The sequence below is a fragment of the Chiloscyllium plagiosum genome, unplaced genomic scaffold, assembly GCF_037043375.1.
Source record: "Chiloscyllium plagiosum isolate Xiang-an unplaced genomic scaffold, Cpla_swu_hap1 HiC_scaffold_18, whole genome shotgun sequence".
NCBI classification, from domain to species: Eukaryota; Metazoa; Chordata; class Chondrichthyes; order Orectolobiformes; family Hemiscylliidae; genus Chiloscyllium; species Chiloscyllium plagiosum.
In genome coordinates, this window is record NW_028270156.1 from 80,768,907 (window position 1) to 80,793,802 (window position 24,896).

Sequence of the window (24,896 nt, forward strand, 5' to 3'; positions counted from 1 at the left end):
TGCTGGAAAAGCGCAGCAGGTCAGGCAGCATCCAAGGAGCAGGAGAATCAACGTTTCGGGCATTCCTGAAGAAAGGCTCATGCCCGAAACGTCAATTCTCCTGTTCCTTGGATGCTGCCTGACCTACTGCGTTTTTCCAGCAACACATTTTCAGCTCTGGAGTCTGAGTTAGGCCAGGTGTGGGTCAAGTGTGTGCTGGGTCTCAGTGCACAGGCCCGGATTGGACCAGCGCCCCCACCCTGTCCTAGTGTGACTCCAGCACTACAGAGACAAGCAAATGTTGCTGGAGGCCTCCAGAGAACTGGTGAAGGAACCCAGGCTATGGTGTACAAGGGATCAAGAATAGTGCTCTTCAGTACTCCATGAGATATCCGGCAACACTGTGCTTCAGCCAGTGTTTAACTTTGGATCGCCGGAAAAGGCGAAGGAATTTTTGGACGCTCTAAAATAGACTGACTGGCCTGAATTATATGGACATTATTCTATTTTACCCACTTTTCCCCCCCTCCTACCCCTTTTTTTCTTTCTTCTTATTTTTATTTGTAATCTGCTTGGTTTACCTGGTTGTTGGGGGGTGTTTTTGATTTTTCATTTAATATATGTCGGGATTATAATTTATATATTTTATCTCATATTGCTGCTTTGCCAAGAATGCCTAGGGTAACAGCATGGAAGGGATGGGTTGGGTACCCACCTTTAACTTGGTTGTTATAAGATATTGGTATTCGTTTATCTTATGTTGTGATGTGTGGGGCGAGGGCATGGCCCCAGCTGGAAGGAGTCATGGTGGGATTATTGGATGGTAGGAGTGTCCCCTATGGACAAGGGGGAAAGTCCCCTTTTAGTTATACAACATAGAACATTACAGCGCAGTACAGGCCCTTCGGCCCTCGATGTTGCGCCGTCCTGTCATTCTAATCTGAAGCCCATCCCACCTACACTATTCCATGACCATCCATATGTCTGTCCAATGCCGACTTAAATGCACTTAAACTTGGCAAATCTACTACCGTTTCAGGCAAAGCATTCCATACCCTTACTACTCTCTGAGTAAAGAAACTACCTCTGACATCAGTCTTATACCTATCCCCCCTCACTCTAAAGTTGTGTCCCCTCGTGTTTGCCGTCCCCATACTTGGAAAAAGGCTCTCTCTGTCCACCATATCTAACCCTCTGATTATCTTGTATGTCTCTATTAAGTCACCTCTCAACCTTCTTCTCTCTAACAAGAACAGCCTCAAGGCCCTCAGCCTTTCCTCGTTTTATGTTGTTACTTCTTAGGAGCAGTTTTCAGCAGTTCTGATTTAGTAGTTTTAAAGTTTGTATTTTTAAATCTATGTGAATTGTTTACGGTTCTTCCTCCTGGGGGGTCTTGGACTCTCCTGGACGATCATGGATAGGCATTCGTTTAAATGGTGCACCTGGAATATTAAAGGGAGTCACTCACCAATTAAAAGGAAAAAGATACTATCGCCCTATTACAGGAAATACACCTAACTGAAAAGGAGCATTAGAAGCTGCAACATGGAGGATTTGGCCAGGTGTTCTTCTCATCTTTTAACTCGAAGAGTAGCGGAGTGGCTACTCTCATCCAGAAGAATTTTCCATTTCAAATGTTAAGCCAAATAAAGGATGAGTCCGGGCGGTTTATAATACTTAAAGCTCTCGTACATGGTGAGGACTACGGGATCCTGAATGTATACTGCCCTCTGGCACATCCTTTTAAATTCGTAACGGATGTCCTCCCCAGATTGATGGCCCTTGGGGTCCGTCATACAATTATAGGGGGAGAGTTCAACCGTATCATTGACCCCGATGTGGACAGGATGCCTCGGGGCTCTGCAGGTATATCTCTGCAATATGGACAGTTGGTGGATTTGAATAGGGAGTTGGACTGGTAGATGTGTGGAGATGTCTTCACCCTGAGGATAGAGATTTTACCTTTTATTCTAATCCACGTAAGTGCCATACCAGAACTTATATGTTTTTTTGTCCCTCCGGCCTTTTTGAACTCAGTACTGACCTGCAAAATAGGGAATATAGCTGTTTTGATCACGTGGCAGTGTACAGAGGAACCTCAATTATCAGAACATGATGGACAGGCACAATTTTGTACGGATAATCGATTATTCGGTTAATCAATTAAATGCTTTTCCTCTGGGGCTTGGAGTTTTTTAAGTCTGCTGCCCGTTCAGGAGATGAGGCATCAGTACACTGCATGTGAGCCCTGCCCCCCCCCCCCCCCCCCCCCCCCCCCCCCAACCCCCCCATCCCCGTCCAATACTGTCCAACACTGTCCCCACAACCCCGTCCAACACCGCCCCCCCCCATCACCATCCAACACCGGCCCCCCCCATTCCCGTCCAACACTGCCCTCCCCAACCCCATCCAACACTGCCCCCCCATCCCCATCCAATGCTGGCAACCCAACCCCGTCCAACACCACCTCCCATCCCCGTCCAACACTGGCCCCCCCAATCCCGTCCAACACCGGCCCCCCCAACCCCGTCCAACACCGCCCCCCCCATCCCCGTCCAACACCGCCCCCCCCAACCCCGTCCAACACCGCCTCCCCAACCCCGTCCAACACCGGCCCCCCAACCCCGTCCAACACTGGCCCCTCCAACCCCGTCCAACACCAGACCCCCAACCCCGTCCAACACCGGCCCCCCCATCCTCGTCCAACACCAGCCCCCCCCAACCCCGTCCAACACCGCCCTCCCAATCCCCGTCCAACACCGCCCCCCCATCCCCATCCAACACCGGCCCCCCAACCCCGTCCAACACCGCCCTCCCAATCCCCGTCCAACACCGCCCCCCCCATCCCCATCCAACACCGGCCCCCCAACCCCGTCCAACACTGGGCCTTCAACCTTGTCCAACACCAGCCCCCACAACCCTATCCAACACCAGCCCCCCCATCCCCATCCAACACCGGCCCCCCAACATCGTCCAACACTGGCCCCTCCAACCCCGTTCAACACCGGCCCCCCCCAACCCCATCCAACACCGGACCCCCCAAACCCGTCCAACACCGGCCCCCCCAACCCCATCCAACACCGCCCCCCCATCCTCGTCCAACACCAGCCCCCCCAAACCCGTCCAACACCGGACCCCCCAAACCCGTCCAACACCGGCCTTCCCAACCCCATCCAACACCGCCCCCCCATCCTCGTCCAACACCGGCCCCCCAACCCCGTCCAACACTGGGCCTTCAACCTTGTCCAACACCAGCCCCCACAACCCTATCCAACACCAGCCCCCACAACCCTATCCAACACCAGCCCCCCCATCCCCATCCAACACCGGCCCCCCAACATCGTCCAACACTGGCCCCTCCAACCCCGTTCAACACCGGCCCCCCCCAACCCCATCCAACACCGGACCCCCCAAACCCGTCCAACACCGGCCCCCCCAACCCCATCCAACACCGCCCCCCCATCCTCGTCCAACACCAGCCCCCCCAAACCCGTCCAACACCGGACCCCCCAAACCCGTCCAACACCGGCCTTCCCAACCCCATCCAACACCGCCCCCCCATCCTCGTCCAACACCAGCCCCCCCAACCCCATCCAACACCGCCCCCCCATCCCCATCCAACACCGGCCCCCAACCCCGTCCAACACTGGGCCTTCAACCTCGTCCAACACCAGCCCCCCCAACCCCATCCAACACCAGCCCCCCCATCCCCGCCCAACACCAGCTCCCCCATCCCCATCCAACACCAGCTCCCCCATCCCCGTCCAACACCGGCTCCCCCCAACACCGTCCTCCCATCCTCGTCCAACAGCAGCCCCCCAAACCCCATCCAACACCGCCCCCCATCCCCGTCCAACACCGGCCCCCCCATCCCCGTCCAACACCGGCCCCCCCATCCCCGTTCATACCGCCCCCCCCCATCCCCATCCAACACCGCCCCCCAATCCCCGTTCAAGACCTCCCCCCCAACCCTGTCCAACACCGCTCTCCAACCCCATCCAACACCGGCTCCCCCCAAACCCGTCCAACACCGCCCCCCCCCCCCCCAATCCCTGTCCAACACTTGTCCCCCCAAGCCTGTCCAACACCAGCCCCGCCATCCCCGTCCAAAACTGGCCCCTCATCCCCGTCCAACTTCGCCCCCCCCCACCCATCCCCGTCCAACACCGCTCCCCCATCCCCGTCCAACACCGACCCCCCATCCCCGTCCAACACCGCCCCCCCATCCCCATTCAACACCGCTCCCCCATCCCCGTCCAAAACCGCCCCCCCATCCCCGTCCAACTCCGCCCCCACAACCCCCTCCAACACCCCCCCCCGACCCTGTCCAACACTGCTCCCCATCTCCGTCCAATACCGCTCCCCCCAACTCTGTTCAACACTGCCCCCCGCCTGTCCCCCAACCCTGTCCAACACCTCCACCCGACCCCCCAACCTCATCCATTGATATTAGGATAATCGAGGTTCCACTGTATATGGCGGTTAAGGCTGGTGGTGATGAGATGGATTCCTGGTACAGGCGTATGGACCCTTTCCTACTGAAAGATAGTAAGTTTTTCGAATACTGTGTGCAGGAATTTAAAGCTTTCTGGGACATTAACTTAGGTACGGCCAGCAACCCGTTGGGGATGTGGGAGACTGCCAAGGCCTGTGCATGCGGCTTGATTATCTCATATTCTGCGACCCGGAAACGACAGAGGGGAGAACAACAATGTCTGCTCGAGGCTTGCCTGAAGGCAGCTGAGTCAGCCTATGTTGATAGGCTGTCCATAACTAAATTATAGCCGATTACAGCCTTCAGGGCTACTCTGAATGCTGCACTTACTCAAACTGCAAAGAGGGAGATATTATTTGCGAAGCAGAGACTATTTGAGTCCGGCGATACCTTGCCAGAAAGAAGAAGGCTCCACAAACTATTACATCTATTAGAGAGAGTGCTGGCACTTTGACCTGTGATCCTAAAAAGATCAATGCAGCATTTAGAAAGTTCTATTTTAAGCTGCATCCTTCGGAGGTCTGTGAGGATAGAATGAAGAAGATGGAGTCCTTTTTTAAGAACTTGGGTGTAACCTCGGAGTAGGTGTCCTTTTTGAGTATCCCCTTGACAACTCAGGAAGTGCAGGAGGCGGTGAGGCTCCTCCAGAGCGGTAAAGCGCCCGGGCCAGATGGATTCCAAACTGTTTCTATAAGGAGTTTCTAGATGAACTGGCTGGATTGCTTATGGACATATACAACTATTCATTCAGTCAGGATAGTCTCCTGTCCTCTTTGAGAGAAGCAAATATCTGTCTCAGGTGACTGTACTTCATACAGGCCTATATCCTTATTAAACGTGGACTTTAAAATCCTGTCGAAAATGCTGTTATCAAGACTGGAGACGGTATTGCTGTTTATCATAAAAGAGGACCAGATGGGCTTTATTAAGGGTCATAGGTCTAGTAATAATATTAGAAGAGTACCTAATATGGTATAAGTATGCCAGTAAAGAGCAACACTGGGCTTGGTCGTTGCCCTAAACGCAGATAAAACATTCGATCGGGTGTAATGGCCGTACCTTTTTTATATCATGGAATGGTTTGGCCTTGGAGAAGTTTGTACCAAATGGGTCGCAATGCTATATAGTAAACTGAAAGCAGCGGTATTTAGTAATGGTATAAATTCAGATAGTTTTAGTGTTGGCAGAGATTGTCGCCAAGGATGCCCTCTTTCGCCACTATTATTCACACTAGTCATCGAACCGCTGGCGGAAGCCATTCGGACAGATCTCAGCATAACAGCGCCAGAGGTAAGATCAGACAAGCATAAAATCACTCTTTATGCGGATGACATCTTTGTTTTCTTAACTGATCCATTGACATCTGTGCCCTGCTTAATTGGTGTGTTTTCAGAGTACAAAATTAATTTCGTGAAATCAGAAGCCGTGCCGGCGGGAGGTCTTACCAGCATATCCAACTTTGGGGATGGAACCTGTTTCCCCTTTCGGTGGTCACAGAGTGGTTTTCTGTACTTAGGTATCTTTATTACCCCAGCTTTTGATCAGCTATATAAAGCTAACTATGTGCAGTTGTTAGAGAAAATGAGGCAGGACCTTCGGCACTGGGAAGATCTCCCGATATCCTGGTTGGGGAGAATAGCTCTGGTCAAGATGAATGTTCTCCCTTGCCTATTATACCCCATGAGAATGCTTCCTTTGATATTGCCGAGGCAAGCGTTGCGTAGGCTTTATGCCGCTCGGATAGACGGTTCCTTATCAAATTAGATAAACTGCAGCTCTCACAAGAAAGGGGGGAATCTAGGTTTTCCGGACTTCAGGAAGTACCAACTGAGCTCCTTGCTATCATATGTGGCTGATTGGGCCTCTTGTGATCCACGATCAATTTGGTTGGACATCGAGGCTTCCCAGGCAAAATGCCCCCTCATCATCCTGTTGTTTATAGACAAGACGAGAACTGTCACAGATCATTGTAAAAGCCCGATTGTCCTCAACACAGTCAAAGCTTGAAGGATGATGCGACAGGGTGAGGGTAATTTACAAAAAAACCTCCCCCTCACTCCTATAGTGGGAATATTGGGATTTTAACCAGGCTTGATAAACACTGGATTTAAGCTCAGGAGATCTATTTCATGGGGAGGTCATGATGTCCTTAGAAAAATTACATCAGAAGTTTAGGCTACCTAGCAAGGACCTCTTCCGATATTTTCAAGTGTAAGACTTTATACAAAAAAAACTACATTGATGGTTAATCCTTATCAATTGGATATGGAGAGGAAAGTGCTTTGGCTAGTGGGTGCCCCCTCGATCAGTACTCTCTATCACTTGCTAGGTAATAATGTGACGAAGGACATGGAACGACTATATAAATCCTGGACTCAAGAATTAGGAGTGGAAATCTCCTCAGAGATGTGGGAGGACATCTGGGAAAATGCTAGGAAGATCTCAATTTGTAATAGGACTCAAGCTATTCAATTGAAGATACTTCATAGGGCCCACATGGCGCCAGAACGGCTTGCAAAGTTTAAGGTAGGAGTGTCCCCAATGTGCCCTAAGTGCAAAATAGAAGTCGGTACCCTCACTCATTGTTTGTGGACATGCCAAAAGATCCGCAGGTACTGGGACAGTGTAGCGAATGCCTTGGCAAAGATCTTGGGAGCTGAAAGAGCTGAAAAGTTGCTCCCCAGCATCTGCAGTCCTCACTTTCTCCTCAAAGATCTTGGGAGCCGAGATTGGGTTGGATCCAGTGTCTCTCCTTCTGGGTTTTCCAAATTTTCCCTCGCTAGATGTACAAGGGAAGAAACTGTTTACTATCCTCTCTTTTTGTGCGAGGAAAAACATTTTAGTGAGCTGGATATCGGAAAGTTCCCCAGGACTCTCGAACTGGTACAGGATAGTTATGGAATATATTCCCCTGGACTTCCTTATGAATATGGTGCACCAGAAAACGGAATTGTCTTATAGAACATGGCAGCCCTTCTTGAGCTATATCGATGTAGATGTATCGGCCATATTATCTAGGGCCTTAGTCTAGCCGTGAGGATTGTGTCTGTCGGTTTGGGGACCCCTAGGAAGAAGAATCCCGTAGAAATGTGGGTCTACTCACTCTTGCTCCCACTGATGGGGAGCTGCAATGAGAGTGCTTTGAATATTGTAATTTTATTGAATGTAAATTAAGCTATCTTGTTATGACTTGGTATAATTCTATTTTGAATGTTTATTTATTTATTTTGTTTTCTTTTTTGTTAGTTACTTACCATACTGTTGTTTTTAAAAAATATATAGAGCTTTTTTAAAATATCCTCTTTTGTTGTTTGGTAGTTTGTAGATAGATTAGATTCCCTGCAGTGTGGAAACAGGTCCTTCAGCCCAACAAGTCCACACTGACCCTCCGAAGAGTAACCTACCTAGACGCATTTCCCTCTGACGAATGCACCTAACACTACGGGCAACTTAGCATGGCCAATTCACCTGACCTGCACATCTTTGGATTGTGGGAGGAAACCGGAGCACCCGGAAGAAACCCACGCAGACACGGGGAGAATGCAAAACCAGGTCTCTGGTTTTGTTTATTTAAATGGTTGTTGCTATTATATTGTAAAGCAGTTACACCATGTTGTACTAGTTCTGTAACTTTGTTAAAAAAAAACCTAAAAACTTTTCTTTCCCAGTAAAATACAAAAAAAAACTGTTGACTGCAAGGAGAAAGAAGTGAAGCTGATTGGTTCTTAACTAACTGAGCAGGTTGGAACTGGAAACAAGTTACAGAGACACAGCCACACAGAGAAAGACACAGGAGTGTGTACTGTTGAATTCCCCAGTAGAAGTTGCCTGTTCTGTGCAGATAAAAACCATAGTTTAAACCTGAAGAAAACCATAAGATCATAAAACCTTTATTCCAAGAGTTGCCGTGAGCCGTGATTTCTGAATTCATAAATCAGAGACACTTTCTGAGTGAATCAGTCCCTCTGTACTTCTTACACACCTGTGGAACTTTCCAGAGAAAAGACAACTGAACACTAAGGGAAATAAGATCATCTTGACATCAGAATTGGGAAAGCAAACACCACTGAACTTTATAAGGGGACAGGATTTTTGGTTAGTGGTGTTCTATGTCAATATTTTAAATGTGTTTATTTGTAGCTATAATACAATTACTTCCTGTACACCCGTAACTAAATTCCAATTGGACACTGTATCTAAGTTCACTGATGACCCCACTGTAGTAGGATAGATATGTAACAACGGCAAGTCAGAACACAGAAGGGAGATAGAGGGGTTGGTGACATGGTGCAATGGGAACAACCCCTCTCTCAACATTGTCAAAACTAAAGAACAGATAATTGACTTCAGTAACAAAGGAGGAGAATATGCCCTCATTTACATCAATGGAACTGAGGTCAAGTTCCTTGGAGTGAAAAATACCGATAACCTGTCTTCCCATGTAGTTGTGACAGTAAAGAAGCCTCTCCTCCCTCAGGTAGCTCAGGAAATATGTCATGTCCATAAGGAACCTCACCAACATCTACAGATGCATGATTGAAAGCATACCGTCTGGGTGCATAATGGCCTGGTATGGAAACTGCTCTGCAGGAAACTAGACGGTGGTGTGCACAGCCCCAGGCCATCACAGGAGCCAACCTTCCATTCATGGACTCCATTTACATGGCTCGCTGCCACAGTAAGGCTGCCAATATCATCAAAGTTAAAAATCACACAACACCAGGTTATAGTCCATAGGGTTTATTTGGAAGCACTAGCTTTCGGAGTGATTAGATTAGATTAAGGCCCAACCAGTCCACACCGACCCTCCGAAGAGTAACCCACCCAGACCAATTTTCCTCTGACTAATGCACCTAACACTATGGGCAATTTAGTATGGCGAATATACCTGACCCGCACATCTTTGGACTGTGGAAGGAAACCGGAGCACCCGGAGGAATCCCACGCAGACACGGGGAGAACGTGCAAACTCCACAGACAGTCGCCCAAGGCTTTTCGACCTCAGTTCCTCATGTAGATGAGGGCGTGTTCTCCTCCTTTGTTACTAAAGTCAATTATCAGTTATTTAGTTTTGACGATGTTGAGAGAGGGGTTGTTCTCATTGCACCATGTCACCAACCCCTCTATCTCCCTTCTGTGCTGCTCCTTCATCAGTGGTTGTGGAGTATAACGTAATAAGACAAGAATTTAGAACAAAAGTTTACAATGTGATGTAACTGAAATTATATATTGAAGAAGACCTGGATTGTTTGTTAAGTCTCTCATCTTTTAGATTGTTAAAAATCACACACCAGGTTATAGTCCAAGAGGTTTAATTGGAAGCATACTAGCTATCTATCACCATTGTGAACAGCTAACCCGAGAATGCAACTTTTTAAAATAAGGCTTTTGTGATTTACACATGAAAGAAGTGAAACCATCACTTTATTCTAACAGATGAAAGGCTTAACAGACAATCAGTTTTTCAATGTATAATTTCAGTTACATCACACTGTAAATTTTTGCTCTAAATTCTGTGTGTTAGGATTCAGTCCTCCACTACCACTTGATGAAGGAGCATCGCTCCGAAAGCTAGTGCTTCCAATTAAACCTGTTGGACTATAACCTGGTGCTGTGTGATTTTTAACTTTGTACACCCCAGTCCAACACCGGCATCTCCGAATCTTTTAGAATGATTTGCAGATGCTGGTGTTGGACACTACCACCCGATGAAGGAGTGACGCTCTGAAAGCTAGTGTGCTTCCAATTAAACCTGTTGGACTATAACCTGGTTATAGTCTTTTAGAATGATCACGTTGGTTTCAGTTCTTTCATATGCAAATCACAGAACCTTTTTAAAGTTACATTCTCAAGTTACTTTATCAATTGGTGTCATGTTGGCCCAGATAAGGTTTTGAAGGTGTTAATTCCCTGTGGGGCTGTCTGTGCCACAATGGTCAGACTGATTCTAATTTAAAAAAAGGGATTTACAGAATCTTACATGGATTCATGCAGTTTTTGAGCAAAATAAAATGTAATTCTGCAAGTAGAAATTCATCCCACAAACCTGCATGTGGATGTGTGTGTGCAGGGGCTATGAGTGTCTGTGCGAGACTGTATATATGTGTATTTGTGTGAGTGTGAGTGTCAAGGTGTATAAGTCTGTGAGTGGGTGCATGCGAGCGTGGGGATGCATGAACGAGTATATGAGAGAGGGTCTGCGTGAGTGAAGGGTCTGTAGGAGTGTGTGTGTATGGTGCAGTGGGGCATCTGAACCCAAGGTCCTGGTTGAGGCCATCCTCATGGGTACCGAACTTAGCTATCAGCCTCTGCTTGGCTACTTTGCATTGTTGTCTGTCCTGAAGTCCACCTTGGAGGATGGTCACCCGAAAGTCCGAGGTCGAACGTCCTGGAACGCTGAAGTGCTCCCCGACTGGGAGGGAACACTCCTGTCTGTTGATTGTTGTGCCATGTCCATTCATTCATTGCCGTAGCCTCTGCTCAGTCTCACCAGTGTATCGTGTCTCAGGGCGTCCTCGCCTGCAGCCTATGAGACAGACAACATTGGCCGAGTTGCATGAGTATCTGCCACGTACATGGTGGGAGGTGTCCCCATGTGTAATGGTGGTATCTATGTCCACACTCTGACACGTCTTGCAGCGCATACCATGACAGGGTTGTATGGTGTTGTCCTGAGAGCCGGGCAGTTTGCTACGAACAACGATCTGTTTAAGGTTTGGTGGTTGTTTATAGGCGAGCAGTGGAGGCGTGGGGAGTGTCTTGGCAAGGTGCTCATCCTCATTGATAATGTGTTGCAGGCTGTGAAAAACATAGCATAGTTTTTGGGCTCCTGGGAAGTAGTGGACAAAGAAGAGTACCCTGTTGGTTGCAACACATGAGGCGGTCATTACGGTTTCTCACTGTGGCACGTCGGAACTGGCAGTCGATGAGTTGAGCATCATACCCTATTCTTATGAGGGCATCTTTGAGTACTTTCAAGTGTCCACTGACGCGTGCGCACACACACACCTACAGATCCGTACACTTACGCAGACCCTCTCTCATACACAGACCCTCTTTCATAAACTCATTCATATGCTCCCACATTCACACACACGCACCCTCTCACAAACGTATACCCCTTTACATTCACACTCACACACATACACACATTGTCTCACAGATACTCATTCATACACTCTCACACTCACACGCACCCTCTCTCAGACTTATACCCCTTTACACTCACATACACACACACTCTCACAGATACTCATAGCCCCACGTGCACGCACACACACATATAAGTTTGTGGGGTGAATTTGTACTTGCAGAATTACATTTATTTTGCTCAAAAACTGCATGAATCCATGCACGATTCTGTAAATCCCTTTTTTAGATGAGAATCAGTCTGAACATTGGGACATAGACAGCCTCAGACAGGGCACTTCACACCTTCAGCTCAGATCCTCCAACCCTGGCAACATCCTTGTAAATCTTTTCTGAACTCTTTCAAGTTTCACAACATCTCTCTGATAGGAAGGAGACCAGAATTGCAAGCAATATTCCAGCAGTGACCTAACCAATGTCGTATATAGCTGCAACATGACCTCGCAACTCTGTACTCAATACTCTGACCAATAAAGGAAAGCATACCAAACGCTGCCTTCACTATCCTATCTACCTGCGACTCCACTTTCAAGGAACTAGGAACCTGCACTCCAAGGTCTCTTTGTTCAGCAACGCTCCCTCGGACCTTACCATTAAGTGCATAAGTCCTGCTAAGATTTGCTTTCCCAAAATGCAGCACCTCGCATTTATCTGAATTAAATTCCATCTGCCACTTCTTAGCCCTTGACCAATCTGATCAAGATCCCATTGTAATCTGAGGTAACCTTCTTCACTGTCCATTACACCTCCAATTTTGGTGTTATAAAATCAAGAGGGGCATGGATAGGAGAAATAGACAAAGTCTCTTTCTTGGGGTGGGGGAGTCCAGAACCAGAGGGCATAGATTTAGGGTGAGAGGGGAAAGATATAAAAGAGACCTAATGGGCAACGTTTTCATGCAGATTGTGGTACTGTATGGAATGAGCTGCCAGAGGAAGTGGTGGAGGCTGGTACAATTGCAACATTTAAGAGGCATTTGGGTGGGTATATGAATAGGAAGGGTTTGGTGGGATATGGGCTGGATGCTGGCAGGTGGGACTAGATTGGGTTGGGATATCTGGTCGGCATGGACCGAAGGGTCTGTTTCCGTGTTGTACATCTCTGTTACTCTATTATCTGGGCTGACATGACACCAATTGTTAAAGTTCACTCTGGAATGTAATTTTAAAAATGTTCTGCGATTTACACATGAAAGAACTGAAACCAACATGTTCATTCCAAAAGATGAGACTTAACAGACAATCCAGGTCTTCTTCAATATATAATTTCAGTTACATCACACTGTAAATTTTTGTTATAAATTCTTGTCTTGTGACGTTATTCTCCACAACCTGATGAAGGGGCAGAGCTCCGAAAGCTAGTGCTTCCAAATAAACCTGTTGGACTGTAACCTGGTGTTGTGTGACTTTTAAATTGAAAAATATAAGTTTCAGATTCCAAACCACATTGTAACACCAACACTCCTTCATTTCTCCTCTCTTCATGCTCTCTTATACCAATGCTTTATTTTTGTCCAAATATTCCCATTTATCCAACTTGCAGAGAGGCACTGACGTCATGGCGATCCCTGAGAGGTGGTGAGTGTCCCGCGCCGGGGACGTGAACCCGCCATGTTGAGTGTCCCGCGCCGGGAACGTGGACCCGCCATGTTGAGTGTCCCGCGCCGGGAACGTGGACCCGCCATGTTGAGTGTCCCGCGCCGGGAACGTGGACCCGCCATGTTGAGTGTCCCGCCTCTGCCTGCCATGCCCGTGGGTTGTTGGGAGCGGAAATTCGGCCATTTTGAGCGCGTCTTCTTGTGGGAGCCGAGAGAGAGAGAGAGTGACGCTGAGCGGGTAAGATATCAGCATCTCCTGAGGAGAGGCACACACGGGGGGGGAGAGGCAAGGGTTAGGGTTACAGTTACAGAGGAAGGTATCACAGTCCACGTGGAACGATTAACCGACGATCATTCAGCCTTTCCACCTAACCCCACCTAACAGTTACTGTACCCTCAGCACTGACCCTCCGACAGAGCAGCATTCCCTCAGTACTGACCCTCTGACAGAGCAGCACTCCCTCAGTACTGACCCTCTGACAGAGCAGCACTCCCTCAGTACTGACCCTCTGACAGAGCAGCACTCCCTCAGTACTGACCCTCTGACAGAGCAGCACTCCCTCAGTACTGACCCTCTGACAGAGCAGCACTCCCTCAGCACTGACCCTCCGACAGAGCAGCACTCTCTCAGCACTGACCCTCTGACAGAGCAGCACTCCCTCAGTACTGACCCTCTGACAGAGCAGCACTCCCTCAGTACTGACCCTCTGACAGAGCAGCACTCCCTCAGTACTGACCCTCTGACAGAGCAGCGCTCCCTCAGTACAGCCCCTCTGACAGAGCAGCACTCCCTCAGTACTGACCCTCCGACAGTGTGGCACTCCCTCTGTACTTATCCTCTGACAAAGTGGCATGAGACCTCAGTATTATTCATCTGAAAGGGCACTATGCACTCCGTGTGACTGACTGCAGCAGTGCTGCACTCCCTCAGGACTGGCCCTCTGACAGTACTCCCTCAACGCTGAACCTCTGAAGTTACGGCATGTCCTTGGCACCCTCCAACACACTGAGTAGTAGCTTTCTGATAAAGTGTTGCTCCCTTGATATTGGCCCGCTGACGGCGCGGCGTTGGGTCAGTGCTGATCCTCATAGTGCAACACTTCCTCAGTACTGACCCTGTGACGGCGCGGCGCCGGGTCGGTGCTGATCCTCATAGTGCAACACTTCCTCAGTACTGACCCTGTGACGGCGCGGCACCGGGTCGGTGCTGACCCTATGACGGCGCGGCGCCGGGTCGGTGCTGACCCTGTGGCGGCGCGGCGCCGGGTCGGTGCTGACCCTGTGGCGGCGCGGCGCCGGGTCGGTGCTGACCCTGTGGCGGCGCGGCGCCGGGTCGGTGCTGACCCTGTGGCGGCGCCGCGCCGGGTCGGTGCTGACCCTGTGGCGGCGCGGCGCCGCGTCGGTTCAGCGCTGACCCTGTGGCGGCGCGGCGCCGCGTCGGTTCAGCGCTGACCCTGTGGCGCCGCGTCGGTTCAGCGCTGACCCTGTGGCGCCGCGTCGGTTCAGCGCTGACCCTGTGGCGGCGCGGCGCCGCGTCGGTTCAGCGCTGACCCTGTGGCGGCGCGGCGCCGCGTCGGTTCAGCGCTGACCCTGTGGCGGGGCGGCGCCGCGTCGGTTCAGCGCTGACCCTGTGGCGGCGCGGCGCCGCGTCGGTTCAGCGCTGACCCTGTGGCGGCGCGGCGCCGCGTCGGTTCAGCGCTGACCCTGTGGCGGCGCGGCGCCGGTTCAGGGCTGATCCTGTGGCGGCGCGGCGCAGCGTCGGTTCAGGGCTGACCCTGTGGCGGCGCGGCGCGACGTCGGTTCAGCGCTGACCCTGTGGCGGCGCGGCGTCGGTTCAGCGCTGACCCTGTGGCGGCGCGGCGTCGGTTCAGCGCTGACCCTGTGGCGGCGCGGCACCGCGTCGGTTCAGCGCTGACCCTGTGGCGGCGCGGCGCCGGGTCGGTGCTGACCCTGTGACGGTGTGGCGCTGCAAGTGGCCCGGCTCGCTGACAGTGCAGCACTCCCTCTGGTGCATTGACAAGTTCCCCCACCATATTAAAATACCAGGCTCAATTTTGTGCCCATACCTCTCAATTGGAACTTGTTTCCACTGCCTTCTGACTCAGTGGAAGAGAAATGACATTGGGGCATGGTTGAACTAAAAACAGAAACCGTGCAAGACAGTGACACTGCTGTGGGAGGTGTCATTTGATTTTTTACAGCTGCGTGGTGAAGTGAGGAGCTGTAGCTTTCTGAACCTGTGCATTTTGCATGTCTGTTCTATTCAGTGTTGTCTCTCAGACTGGCGGTGTAGTACTCGTTGGCCGGGATGCACCATTCTCAGCTTTTTGGCAGGTTTTGACTTTGGCTGAACTTGGTTTCTTGTTTTCCTCGAGGGTTCAGAGGGTCGCGATCGAGCAGCAGAGAGTATTACTCAAGGAAGGCTTTAAGGTAAGTGTTCTTAAAATATGTTTCACTGGCTGTTGGAAGGGCTGCTGGTGTCTGATTACTTGTTTACTGCTGGCCCGTGTGGATTTGTCTGTGAAGAGTATTTGGATCTTGATTTTAGCAAACAGTCTATAGAGGGACCAGTTTTAAATTTTTCAGCTGCTTTGTATGACAGGCTGAGGATAGTCTGCAGTACTGGTTTATGGTGAAGAATGGAAACCTTAACTATTGTGAAGTTGCTTTGATCTCTGAAAGTATCGGAATAAAATCAAGAGCTGTGATCTTGACCATTGTGAACCTGATTTGGAGATGTCGATGTTGGACTGGGGTGTACAAAGTTAAAAAAAAATCACACAACACCAGGTTATAGTCCAACAGGTTTAATTGGACTAGCTTTCGGAGCGCTGCTCCCTCAGGTGGTTGTGGAGTACACCGTTGTAAGACTCCTGACATTGTAAGACATCGTGAACCTGATTTGGCACATTAGTCTTTCGAGGCCTGAAGCCATTTGATTTTTCACATTGCTGGAGGCAGGGACTCCCAGGTCCAAAGTTTACCAACATGTGGGCTGGTGCTGAGTTGTCTGATTGAAGTTGAAGGATGTACTGTTTGGTGGCTTTCATTCAATGATTAGTCGAAGAGGTCTCAAGAGAGATTATGGCTGTCACCCATGAATTTTGATTAACTAGTTGGTTTGATTTATTGTTTGCAGTGTCATTCTAACGAGCCTTAAACAACACTCCGTCCATTGTGCCACATCCTGCTGTCTGGAGATGGCAAGGGGTCTCCTGTGGGATTCCCACTTCATCAGATTCTTTCCCCTGAACAGCTGGGAACTGGTGTCAAATACAATCCATTTGTTGTAGGTGTACCTCGGTGTTGTTAGGGACAGTGTTCCAGGATTATGATTATGGTCTACCATCCTTTCACTATCTTGAGGGGAACATAGGAAAAGTTTTTTTTGAGGGATTGCTGCACGGGTTTGTAAGAACTTTAATCTCAGGATTCGAACCAGGGTCCTCAGAACATTATCTAGGTTTCTGAGTTAACAGCCTGGCAATAATACCACTAGGCCATCACCGTGCATGTGGATGACTCTCAGCTGCTGTTTGGGGCACTTTGGGCCATCATTTATTGCCTATCCCTGTCAGTGACACCCACATCCTGTCAATGATAAAAAAACATCCTGGTAAATCTCCTTTGCACTCTCTCCAGTTCTGTCACATCTTTTCTCTAATGTGGATCCTACATTTGCACATAGTGCTCTAGCTGTGGCCTAATCGACATCTTGTACAGTTCAAGCATAACCTCCCTGTTCTTAAACTCTGTATCTTAACTAATAAAGCTTAAAAATGTGTTGCTGGAAAAGTGCAGTAGGTCAGGCAGCATCAAAGGAACAGGAGAATAGACGCTTCGGGCAGAAGCCCTTCAGAAATGAGGAGGGTGTGCCAAGCAGGCTAAGATAAAAGGTGGGAACGGAGAGGTCGGGAAGAAGATTGCAGGTCAAGAAGGCGGTGCTGAGTCTGAGGGTTGGGACTGAGAAAAGATGGGGGGGAGGGGAAATGAGAAAGCTGGAGAAATCTGAGTTCATCCCTTGTGGTTGGAGGGTTCCTAGGCGGAAGATGATGCCCTCTTCCTCCAGGTGTCATGTTGCCATGGTCTGGCGATGGAGGCGGCCAAGGACCTGCATGTCCTTGGCGGAGTGGGAGGGGGAGGTAAAGTGTTCAGCCATGGGGCGGTTGGGTTGGTTGGTCCGGGTGTCCCAGAGGTGTTCTCTGAAATGTTCCGCAAGTAGGCGGCCTGTCTCCCCAATGTAGAGGAGACCGCAGCGGATGCAGTAAATGATGTGTGTGGAGGTGCAGGTGAATTTGTGACAGATATGGAAGGATCCTGGGGCCTTGGTGGGAAGTGAGGGGTGGCGTGGGCGCAAGTTTTGCATTTCTTGCGGTTGCAGGGGAAAGTGCCGGGAGTGGAGGTTGGGTTGGTGGGGGGGGTGTGGATCCAAACAGACCCCACCACCAAAGATATATTTCCCTCCCCTCCCCTATCAGCGTTCCGGAAAGACCACTCCCTCCGTGACTCCCTCGTCAGATCCACACAATGCCTGGAGGAAGAGCACCTCATCTTCCGCCTAGGAACCCTCCAACCACAAGGGATGAATGCAGATTTCTCCAGCTTTCTCATTTCCCCCCCCCCCATCTTTTCTCAGTCCCAGCCCTCAGACTCAGCACCGCCTTCTCGACCTGCAATCTTCTTCCCGACCTCTCCGTCCCCACCCCCTCTCCGGCCTATTACCCTCACCTTAACCTCCTTCCACCTATCATATTCTCGACGTCCCTCCCCCAAGTCCCTCTCCCTACCTTTTATCTTAGCCTGCTTGGCACACCCTCCTCATTCCTGAAGAAGGGCTTATGCCCGAAACGTCGATTCTCCTGTTCCTTTGATGGTGCCTGACCTGCTGCGCTTTTCCAGCAACACATTTTTAAGCTCTGATCTCCAGCATCTGCAGTCCTCACTTTCTCCTACCTCAACTAATAAAGCCAAGATTAGCATATGTATTAACTATTTAGTGAGATTTGTTTTATTTTGTATTTTCCTCATTTATTCAGGTAATGTGGGCTATTGCCCGTCCCTAGTTTTCCTGGAAGATGTGATGAGCTGAGGCCTTGAATCACTGCCATCCATTTTTAGTAGGTACACCTACACTGTTAGGGAGGGAGTACCAGGGTTATGTCTCAGCAATAGGGAAAGGATGGGGAGTGTCTTGAGGGAGACTTGAGGTGTTGCAGCCCTTGTTTTTTGTAGGATTGCTCCTCGGGGTTTGTAAAGCATTTCAGTCCCAGCTTTCTGATCTTTGGCCATCCGATATGCAAATGGCAGGAGGGATGGTGAGGACAGACTCATGCAGAGAAAGTAGGAGCAGGAGTAGGCCATTTGGCCCTTTTGAACTTCCTCTGCCATTCAGTATAGAAAAGTACAGCACAGAACAGGCCCTTTGGCCCATGGTGTTGTGCCAAGATTTAATCCTAATGTCAAATATAGTAACTTAAGCTATGCACCCCTCAACTCACTGCTATCCATGTGCATGTCCAGCAGTTGCTTAAATGTCCCCAATGACTCTGCTTCCACCACCACAGCTGGCAACGCATTCCAAGCATTCACAACTCTGCGTAAAGAACCTACCTCTGATGTCTCCTTTATACCTTCCTCCTAATATCTTCAAACTATGACTTCTCGTACTAGTCAATCCTGCCCTGGGGAAAAGTCTCTGACTATTGACTCTGTCTATTCCTCTCATTATCTTGTATACCTCAATCAGGTCTCCTCTCTTCCCCCTTCTCTCCAGAGAGAAACGCCCGAGCTTATTCAACCTTCATAAGGCAAGCCCTCCAGTCCAGGCAGCATCCTGGTAAGCCTTCTTTGCACCCTCTCCAAAGCCTCTATCTTTCCTGTAGTAGGGCGACCAGAACTGGACACAATATTCCAAGTGTCGTCTCACCAGGGACTCGTAGACCTGTAGCAAAACCTCGTGGCTCTTAAACTCGATCCCTTTTTTAATGAAAGCCAAAACACCATATGCTTTCTTAACAACCCTGTCCACTTGGGTGGCAACTTTGAGGGATCTATGTACTTGCACACCCAGATCCCTCTGTTCCTCCACACTGCCAAGAATATGATCATGGCCGATCATTCAAAATCCCTTTCTCTCCCCATACCATTTGATTCTTTTATTATTAAGAAACATTCAGTGTTTCGTCTCAACTTTCGGTAACAGAGAATTCTACGGCTCACCATTCAGTTGAAGAAATTTCTCCTTGTAGTCCTCAATGGACTACCCCCATGTCCTTAGCCTAAAGCCCTGGCTCTGGATGCTTCACACATCAGGAACATCCTTCCTGTGTTTACCCTGTTTAATCCTGTTAGGTTTCTAAACAACACTCTGGCATCTTTCTAAACTGCAATGTAGTCCCGTCTGATCCTGCCTCTCTTTGTATTTCAGTCTTGCCATTCCAGGAATCAGTCTGGTAAACCTTTGTCCAAATCCTTGCATAGCCAGAATATCCTTCCCCAGAGAAGGAGAACCGTGGGCGGCACTGCTGCCTCACAGCGCCAGAGACCCGGGTTCAATTCCCGCCTCAGGCAACTATTCTCCCCGGGTGCTCTGGTTTCCTCCCACAGTCCAAAGATGTGCAGGTTAGGTGAATTGGCCATGCTACATTGCCCGTAGTGTTAGGGGACTAGGTCTGGGTGGGTTGCTCTTTGGAGGGTCGGTGTGGACTTGTAGGGCTGAAGGGCCTGTTTCCACACTGTAAGTAATATTCCAGATTTGGTCTCACCAAGGTCCTTTGCAATTACAACAAGATATCCTGTACTTGGAGTAGAGAGTGTGGTGCTGGAAAAAACACAGCAGGTCAGACAGCATTCGAGGAGCAGGAGAATCAACATTTGCTCGAAACATTGATTCTTCTGCTCCTCAAATGCTGCCTGACTTGCTGTGCCTTTCCAGCACCACACGCTCAACTCTGATCTCCAGTACCTGCAGTCCTCACTTTCTCCATCCTGTACTTTGATCCTATCGCTGTGAAGACGACAAGGCATTTGCTGCCTTTGCTGCTTGCTGCACCTGCATGCTTGCTTTCAGTGACTGGTATAGAAGGTCACATTCATCTCATTGCGTTTCCCTCTTTCCCAATCTGTTGCCAATCAAGTAATCTGCCTTCCTGTTTCTGCTACAAAGTGGACAACTTCACATTTATTCACATACAGCATGTGCAGTACATGTATCGCTCTCTCAATTTGTCCAAATCACACTAAAACATCACAGCATCCTCCTTGCAGTTCACTGTCCCACCCACTTTTGTGTTATCTACAAAATTTGCGATATTATATTTAGTTTCCTCATTGAAATTGTTAATGTATATTGTGCAAAGCTGGGATGCAAGTTCTGATTCCTGAAGTACCATACTTGTACAATTATACAAAGTCTCTTTATTCTTAACTTTGTCTGAAAGCTCTCTATTCATGTCAGTACACTACTCCCAATTCCACGCACTTTAAGTGCTAATCTCTTGGATGGGGCGTTGTTAAAAGACCTCTGAGAGTCCAAGTAAACTGTATAACTGGCTCTTCTGATCAACTGTACGACTACTCTCAAAATTCCTGTAGATTTGTTGACCTTGATTTCCCTTTTGTAAATCTGATGCTGCTTCTGTGATATGGTCATTTACAGGTCAAAGGGCCTTTAACAGGTGCAGCAGGAGGTTGTGGATGTCATTTGACCCAACAACCTTCTCCACGTTTGTAGGTGGTGTGTGTACTTCAGTGCCTCTGGGGAGGGAGCTGCGGCATCTGCTCATGGCCGTCTGAGACTGCTGGGTGTCACTGTGGGATAAGTACATTATATAGGTCTGGGGAATTAGGTTTTAATTTTGTTTAAGTTTTTGTTGAATGCTTTACTTTTATTAATGACAGTGGGTTGTAGATTGAGGGGCTATACTGGTGATCAATGGTAGAATAAGAAACTGTATATTTGTTATGACACTCTGCCAATTACTCTAAAACTTGACAACCGACGACTGGTTTCCTCATTCACCAACTGGTGTTCAGAAGTTTAACATTGTAGATAAAGGGGCTCTGGAGGTGACTGCAAATTGACAACTGTGGTATGAATGGTTTGTACAAAGAATTTGTTTGAGTGTTGAAGGAAGTAGTCCCTATCAATTGGCCCAAAGGAAGAATGACAATTTAACTTCGGGGCTGCTTTGTAGTTTGTGTAATACCTTTAAGCCTTAAATGGTTTGGTGGATATTTTAAAATCAGATGTTACGACACACTTCCGGGGCAGGTGGAATTTGAATCTGGACCTTCACCAACGAGTTGGGGTCACTACCACTCCACTACAAGAATCCCTAAAAAATTTCCACTCGCGTGGAGATGCATACATTCTCCAGATATTTCTGTCCTGTTTCGAACTGGCGACCGTTTTCATGTGAGGCAAACATAATATTGATTGCACAAGAGAAACACTAGTCGAGTGTGGATGAGGAGATCCACCTTTCTGATCTAACAAGAAGAGTCTTGTTGAGTAAATATCATGAGATTTATTGCCTCTCTAATTATTTATAGGTGATGTGATTATGACCTCCATGATTATTGAGACTGATCGGAGCACACTGTTATATTCCCAGCTTATGGTACCACTGGACAAGTCATATCCTAAACATGGTGACCACCCACTGAAATCCACAGCCTCCTGTGACTGTTTCAATGATAAAACTGAAGTTTACTACATAAAAGGAAAAGTGACAAAATAAAACAAACTAAGCTATTTAAATATAGAAGAATTTGAAAGATCTTAAAACTCACAGCTTTCATATTTTCCCCAGCACCATCCCTTTATCATTTCACATTTAGGGAGATTGCCTCTGTCTCAAATCTTTAAGTTCAACTCAACCCCATTTTCCTGTGTTTTCTGTGAACTGTGAAGTTTTCTCGCATGAATATTCACAGAGCTGATGCTTAGGTTTTCTCAGTCTGTCGATCATCTGTCATTTCTAGCTTCAAACTGGTTCTGTTCCCCGGGTTTCCTAAGCTAAAATCAATTATTGATCATCTTAAATCAAAAGCGAGTCTTGCATGTTTACATTCCTGGTCGTAAACCTGGTCTGTGCACCGAAAGCTGCATTAAAACTCTGGGGGCTCCCTACTGTCTGACGGATACTGAATTCCATAGAATTGTAGAAGCATACAGGACAGAAAAGGCCCTTTGGCCTATTTTGTGTGTACTGCCAAAAATGTTCTAAATCTATGCTAGTCTCACTTTCCTGCACTCGGCTGATAGCCTTGAATATTTTGACACTTCGTGCTTGTCCAAGTACTTTTAGATTAAAAGTTGTGAGGTTTCCCTCAACTACCCTCCAGGCAGGGCATTGCAGATCCTACCACCCACTGGGTGAAAAAACATTCCAGGTCCCCTTTAAACTGCTTGCCTTTCATCTTAAAGGTATGCTCCCTTGTTATTGACCCTGCAACTAAGAGGAGCAGCTGTTTTGTATCTCTCTGTCCATGCCCCTCATAACTTTTCCAAGTCTATCAGATTTCCCCTTAACCTTCACTGCTCCAAACAAAAATCTGAGCTCATCCAGTCTCTCTTTGTGGCGAAGAAGCTCCATCCCAGGCAACATCCTCTGCACCCCCTCTAGTACAATCACATCGTTACTATTGTGCTGTGATGCAGAACTACATTGATAAATGTCTGTATGCCACCTTGACCACGCTATTTGTCTGTCCCACCACCTTCAGAAATCAGTGGACAACTACCCCAACTACCTCTGTACTCTGAGCTTCCTCATGTCCTGCCATTCATTGAATACTCCCTTGCCTTGTTACTTCTTCCCAGGGTTACTTTTCAGGGTTAAGTTCCATCTGACACTGGTATGCTCTCTGATCAGTCCTTCTATATTCTCAAGCTAAGACCTTCTTCCTCGCAGTCAGCCATCTGGCCAAACTTCATGCCATTAACAGACTTACTTATTGTTTCCCCCCACTCCCATCGACACTGTTTATATCAGTGTCACAAACAATAAGGAATTCAGCACTGATCCCCATGGTGCAATTAGGCCATTGGCCTTCAGTCCTGAAAACAGCCATCTACGTCCCTATGTCTCTTGTCACTTAGCCAACTTTGTATTCATCTTATCTAGTAACCCTGGATCCCAAATGCTTTCACCTTGTTAGTCAGTTTTCCATGCAGGATCCGGTCAAAGGCATTCCTGAAATCCATGTAAACCACATTAACTGCATTACCCTCTTCTACAAACTTGTTCATCTCAAAAGATTCCACAAGATTATGTCTCTCTAACAAAGCTGTGTTGCCAATTCCTGATCAGACCATGACATTCTAAATGGATATTTATTTCCTCCTTTGGTTTTCTAGCTTTTAGTAAGAAGGACTGTAATGTTTAACTTTTTGACTTTGTTTTCCTTATTTTTCTGTTTTCTAACTAAAACTCTGTACCTGAGATGGTGCTGGAAGCAAATTGTAAACTTTTCACTGTACTTTTGTGAATACATGTGACAATAAAACGAATTCAATTCAATTCCTTTAGAATTTTCTCACTGATGTGAGATTCACTGGTCTGTCATTCCCTGGTCAGTTAGGAGGATTGACTGACCTAGTCATTTTTTTTTAACCCTTCAATGCAATTAATTTGGGCAGGTTTAATCACACATCTCCCCAAAAAGGACTGAAAATATACCTTTAATAGGCATTATCATTTGGGGTGGCGGGGCGGCACAGTGGCTCAGTGGTTAGCACTGCTGCCTCACCGCCAGCAACCCAGGTTCAATTACTGCCTCTGGCAACTGTCTGTGTGGAGTTTGCACATTCTCCCCGTGTCTGCATGGGGTTTCCTCCGGGTGCTCTGGTTTCCTCCCACAGTCCAGAGATGTGTAGGTTAGGTGAATTGGTCAAGTCAAATGTAGTGTTAGATGCATTAGTCAGGGGTAAACATAGGGGAATGGGTTTGGGTGGGTTGCTCTTCGGAGGGTCAGTGTGGGCTTGTTGGGCCGAAGAGCCTGTTTCCACACTGTAGGGAATCATTTATCAAACAAACATTCTTTTAAACTTTAAATATACTTACATTATTACTGTTCAGAAACAATGAATTTCATGGTAACCTTTTTTTTACCTAGGTCCATTTGAATCTCAGTATTAGCTTTCTGTTATGTGATTATGATAAAGTGTTAGCTCCAGCATGTTTCTTTCCCAGTGACTTGAATGATGTTTAATTATAAGGCTGGAGAATTAAACTCCACTGAAATAACCATTTTTCTCATTGCACCACCCGCACCCCGATTGTGGTCAGTATAAATCACAGTTTCTCTACCATTGGTAATATGAATTTCAAGGAGATAGTGAGGACTGCAGATGCTGGAAAGTAGGAGTCGATAAAGTGTTGCACTGGAAAAAGCACAGCAGGTCAGGCAGCATTTGAAGACCAAGGGAGTCGATGTTTCAGGCAAAACCCTTCTTCAGTACTGGGAAGGGGGTTTTGCGAAGATTTGCAGCTCAGGTTGAGGTTCTGGATGTCGGTTTGCTCGCTGAGCTGGAAGGTTCATTTCCACCTGGGGCCTCTTGGAAATGAACCTTACAGCTCAGCGAGCAAACCGTCATCCAGAACTCGGTAGGGGGCTGAGACGTAAATAAAGGGAAGAATTGAGGCTGGGGAAAGGTAGGTGAGTAAGGGT

General features: G+C 48.2%; 1 protein-coding gene across 2 annotated transcripts in view; it reads left to right on the forward strand.

The window, feature by feature from the left end:
* The first annotated feature begins 13,412 nt into the window (after nucleotides 1-13,412).
* Nucleotides 13,413-24,896, forward strand: part of celf1 (cugbp, Elav-like family member 1) — a 215,901-nt gene continuing 204,417 nt past the window's right edge. Inside the window, exons 1-2 of one of the 2 annotated variants that reach the window (XM_087996846.1) lie at nucleotides 13,413-13,458; nucleotides 15,596-15,650. The gene's annotated coding sequence lies outside the window, so the exon portion shown is untranslated. The remainder of the gene's footprint in view (nucleotides 13,459-15,595; nucleotides 15,651-24,896) is intronic. The other variant, XM_087996847.1, reaches the window with a different exon arrangement.